This window comes from Rutidosis leptorrhynchoides, chromosome 3 (genome assembly GCF_046630445.1).
Source record: "Rutidosis leptorrhynchoides isolate AG116_Rl617_1_P2 chromosome 3, CSIRO_AGI_Rlap_v1, whole genome shotgun sequence".
NCBI lineage: Eukaryota > Viridiplantae > Streptophyta > Magnoliopsida > Asterales > Asteraceae > Rutidosis > Rutidosis leptorrhynchoides.
In genome coordinates this window covers 669,250,759-669,256,725 of record NC_092335.1, presented here as the reverse complement: position 1 = coordinate 669,256,725, position 5,967 = coordinate 669,250,759, and positions in this window count along the sequence as shown.

Genomic DNA, 5,967 nt, shown 5'->3' with positions numbered 1-5,967 from the left:
TCCGGGTATCATCAAATGCGGGTGAAAGAAGATGATATTCCAAAGACTGCTTTCAGAACACGTTACGGTCATTACGAGTTTATGGTCATGCCGTTTGGTTTAACTAATGCACCAGCTGTGTTCATGGACCTTATAAACCTAGTGTGTGGACCATACCTTGACAAGTTTGTCATTGTTTTCATTAATGACATACTTATTTACTCAAAGAATGACCAAGAATACGGTGAACATTTGAGAAAGGTGTTAGAAGTATTGAGGAAGGAAGAATTATACGCTAAGTTTTCAAAGTGTGCATTTTGGTTGGAAGAAGTTCAATTCCTCGGTCACATAGTGAACAAAGAAGGTATTAAGGTGGATCCGGCAAAGATAGAAACTGTTGAAAAGTGGGAAACCCGAAAACTCCGAAACACATACGCCAGTTTTTAGGACTAGCTGGTTACTACAGAAGGTTCATCCAAGACTTTTCCAGAATAGCAAAACCCTTGACTGCATTAACGCATAAAGGGAAGAAATTTGAATGGAATGATGAACAAGAGAAAGCGTTTCAGTTATTGAAGAAAAAGCTAACTACGGCACCTATATTGTCATTGCCTGAAGGGAATGATGATTTTGTGATTTATTGTGACGCATCAAAGCAAGGTCTCGGTTGTGTATTAATGCAATGAACGAAGGTGATTGCTTATGCGTCTAGACAATTAAAGATTCACGAACAAAATTATACGACGCATGATTTGGAATTAGGAGCGGTTGTTTTTGCATTAAAGACTTGGAGGCACCACTTATATGGGGTCAAAAGTATTATATATACCGACCACAAAAGTCTTCAACACATATTTAATCAGAAACAACTGAATATGAGGCAGCGTAGGTGGATTGAATTATTGAATGATTACGACTTTGAGATTCGTTACCACCCGGGGAAGGCAAATGTGGTAGCTGATGCCTTAATCAGGAAGGACAGAGAACCCATTCGAGTAAAATCTATGAATATAATGATTCATAATAACCTTACTACTCAAATAAAGGAGGCGCAACAAGGAGTTTTAAAAGAGGGAAATTTAAAGGATGAAATACCCAAAGGATCGGAGAAGCATCTTAATATTCGGGAAGATGGAACCCGGTATAGGGCTAAAAGGATTTGGGTACCAAAATTTGGAGATATGAGAGAAATGGTACTTAGAGAAGCTCATAAAACCAGATACTCAATACATCCTGGAACGGGGAAGATGTACAAGGATCTCAAGAAACATTTTTGGTGGCCGGGTATGAAAGCCGATGTTGCTAAATACGTAGGAGAATATTTGACGTGTTCTAAGGTCAAAGCTGAGCATCAAAAACCATCAGGTCTACTTCAACAACCCGAAATCCCGGAATGGAAATGGGAAAACATTACCATGGATTTCACTGCAAGTGGTTTTGATACTATTTGGGTAATAGTTGATCGTCTTACCAAATCAGCACACTTCCTGCCAATAAGAGAAGATGACAAGATGGAGAAGTTAGCACGACTGTATTTGAAGGAAGTCATCTCCAGACATGGAATACCAATCTCTATTATCTCTGATAGGGATGGCAGATTTATTTCAAGATTCTGGCAGACATTACAGCAAGCATTAGGAACTCGTCTAGACATGAGTACTGCCTATCATCCACAAACTGATGGGCAGAGTTAAAGGACGATACAAACGCTTGAAGACATGCTACGAGCAAGTGTTATTGATTTCGGAAACAGTTGGGATCGACATCTACCGTTAGCAGAATTTTCCTACAACAACAGCTACCATTCAAGCATTGAGATGGCGCCGTTTGAAGCACTTTATGGTAGAAAGTGCAGGTCTCCGATTTTTTGGAGTGAAGTGGGGGATAGACAGATTACGTGTCCGGAGATAATACAAGAAACTACCGAGAAGATCATCCAAATTCAACAACGGTTGAAAACCGCCCAAAATCGACAAAAGAGCTACGCTGACATTAAAAGAAAAGATATAGAATTTGAAATTGGAGAGATGGTCATGCTTAAAGTTGCACCTTGGAAAGGCGTTGTTCGATTTGGTAAACGAGGGAAATTAAATCCATGGTATATTGGACCATTCAAGATTATTGATCGTGTCGGACCAGTAGCTTACCGACTTGAGTTACCTCAACAACTCGCGGCTGTACATAACACTTTCCACGTCTCGAATTTGAAGAAATGTTTTGCTAAAGAAGATCTCACTATTCCGTTAGATGAAATCCAAATCAACGAAAAACTTCAATTTATCGAAGAACCCGTCGAAATAATGGATCGTGAGGTTAAAAGACTTAAGCAAAACAAGATACCAATTGTTAAGGTTCAATGGAATGCTCGTAGAGGACCCGAGTTCACCTGGGAATGAGAAGATCAGATGAAGAAGAAATACCCGCATTTATTTCCAGAAGATACGTCAACACCTCCAACTGCTTAAAATTTTGGGACGAAATTTATTTAACGGGTAGGTACTGTAGTGGCCCGAACTTTTCCATGTTTATATATATTAATTTAGATTGATATTTACATGATTAAATGTTTCCAACATGTTAAGCAATCAAACTTGTTAAGACTTGATTAATTGAAATATGTTTCATATAGACAATTGACCACCCAAGTTGACCGGGGATTCAAGAACGTTAAAACTTGTAAAAACTATATGATGACATATATATGGATATATATATATATATATATATAGTTAACATGATACTATGATAAGTAAACATATCATTAAGTATATTAACAATGAACTACATATGTAAAAACAAGACTACTAACTTAATGATTTTTAAACGAGACATATATGTAACGATTAATGTATATACTCCAATGATCAGCTCTTCGCAGCCCATGTGAGTCACCTAACACATGTGGGAACCATCATTTGGCAACTAGCATGAAATATCTCATAAAATTACAAAAATATGAGTAATCATTCATGACTTATTTACATGAAAACAAAATTACATATCCTTTATATCTAATCCATATACCAATGACCAAAAACACCTATAAACACTTTCATTCTTCAATTTTATTCATCTAATTGATCTCTCTCAAGTTCTATCTTCAAGTTTTAAGTGTTCTTCATAAATTCTACAAGTTCTAGTTACATAAAAATCAAGAATACTTTCAAGTTTGCTAGCTCACTTCCAATCTTGTAAGGTGATCATCCAACCTCAAGAAATCCTTGTTTCTTACAGTAGGTTATCATTCTAATACAAGGTAATAATCATATTCAAACTTTGGTTCAATTTCTATAACTATAACAATCTTATTTCAAGTGATGATCTTACTTGAACTTGTTTTCGTGTCATGATTCTGCTTCAAGAACTTCGAGCCATCCAAGGATCCGTTGAAGCTAGATCCATTTTTCTCTTTTCCAGTAGGTTTATCCAAGGAACTTAAGGTAGTAATGATGTTCATAACATCATTCGATTCATACATATAAAGCTATCTTATTCGAAGGTTTAAACATGTAATCACTAGAACATAGTTTAGTTAATTCTAAACTTGTTCGCAAACAAAAGTTAATCCTTCTAACTTGACTTTTAAAATCAACTAAAAACATGCTCTATATCTATATGATATGCTAACTTAATGATTTAAAACCTAGAAACACGAAAAACACCGTAAAACCGGATTTACGCCGTCGTAGTAACACCGCGGGCTGTTTTGGGTTAGTTAATTAAAAACTATGATAAAATTTGATTTAAAAGTTGCTATTCTGAGAAAATGATTTTTATTATGAACATGAAACTATATCCAAAAATTATGGTTAAACTCAAAGTGGAAGTATGTTTTCTAAAATGGTCATCTAGACGTCGTTCTTTCGACTGAAATGACTACCTTTACAAAAATGACTTGTAACTTATTTTTACGACTATAAACCTATACTTTTTCTGTTTAGATTCATAAAATAGAGTTCAATATGAAACCATAGCAATTTGATTCACTCAAAACGGATTTAAAATGAAGAAGTTATGGGTAAAACAAGATTGGATAATTTTTCTCATTTTAGCTACGTGAAAATTGGTAACAAATCTATTCCAACCATAACTTAATCAACTTGTATTGTATATTATGTAATCTTGAGATACCATAGACACGTATACAATGTTTCGACCTATCATGTCGATACATCTATATATATTTCGGAACAACCATAGACACTCTATATGTGAATGTTGGAGTTAGCTATACAGGGTTGAGGTTGATTCCAAAATATATATAGTTTAAGTTGTGATCAATACTGAGATACGTATACACTGGGTCGTGGATTGATTCAAGATAATATTTATCGATTTATTCATGTACATCTAACTGTGGACAACTAGTTGTAGGTTACTAACGAGGACAGCTGACTTAATAAACTTAAAACATCAAAATATATTAAAAGTGTTGTAAATATATTTTGAACATACTTTGATATATATGTATATATTGTTATAGGTTCGTGAATCAACCAGTGGCCAAGTCTTACTTCCCGACGAAGTAAAAATCTGTGAAAGTGAGTTATAGTCCCACTTTTAAAATCTAATATTTTTGGGATGAGAATACATGCAGGTTTTATAAATGATTTACAAAATAGACATAAGTACGTGAAACTACATTCTATGGTTGAATTATCGAAATCGAATATGCCCCTTTTTTATTAAGTCTGGTAATCTAAGAATTAGGGAACAGACACCCTAATTGACGCGAATCCTAAAGATAGATCTATTGGGCCTAACAAACCCCATCCAAAGTACCGGATGCTTTAGTACTTCGAAATTTATATCATATCCGAAGGGTGTCCCGGAATGATGGGGATATTCTTATATATGCATCTTGTTAATGTCGGTTACCAGGTGTTCATCATATGAATGACTTTTATCTCTATGTATGGGATGTGTATTGAAATATGAAATCTTGTGGTCTATTATTATGATTTGATATATATAGGTTAAACCTATAACTCACCAACATTTTTGTTGACGTTTTAAGCATGTTTATTCTCAGGTGATTATTAAGAGCTTCCGCTGTCGCATACTTAAATAAGGACGAGATTTGGAGTCCATGCTTGTATGATATTGTGTAAAAACTGCATTCAACAAACTTATTTTGTTGTAACATATTTGTATTGTAAACCATTATGTAATGGTCGTGTGTAAACAGGATATTTTAGATTATCATTATTTGATAATCTAGGTAAAGCTTTTTAAACCTTTATTGATGAAATAAAGGTTATGGTTTGTTTTAAAATGAATGCAGTCTTTGAAAAACGTCTCATATAGAGGTCAAAACCTCGCAACGAAATCGATTAATATGAAACATTTTTAATCAATAAGAACGGGACATTTCATCTCGTTTATCTGAATCACCCCCTAACCAATCGGCTGTTGCCAGTTTTTCTGTTTTATCCTCCAATCTAAGTTATTTAACCCGTTAATATATATCATCTTCTTCAACTCCCTCTTCCCAAAACTCAATCGTGTAAACTGATTACCCTTTTGACAATAATTCGCATAAATTTTTTTTTAGGATTTATAACAGAAACAATTAAATAAGATGTTTTAAATTAAACAGCAAAAGAAAGATTTAAAAAAAAAATGCAGTCGCTGTATCTTGAATATGAACTCGAAATTAGTTTGAAAAATCTAGATCGTTTCAACTAAAACTTCTAACATGAAAAAGGTTCTAAATCACATTTATAAACTTCCTGAATTCCCAATTAGAACAGAAACTTCAACAATAATTTGAATTTAATGGAAGAACGATGTTTAACTTTTTTGTAAAAATAGCTTTGACTCGAAAATTAAGCTTCAATTTGGGGAATTGAATCTCAAGGCTTTGTATAAAGATTGAGTAATAGATTACAAACAACATTGCACTCTTAACTTTTGAAATTCGTTAATAATTCGAACGGTTTGAAAATCACAACAAGAACAGGGGTCGTGGAAAGAAAGAGAAGAAAA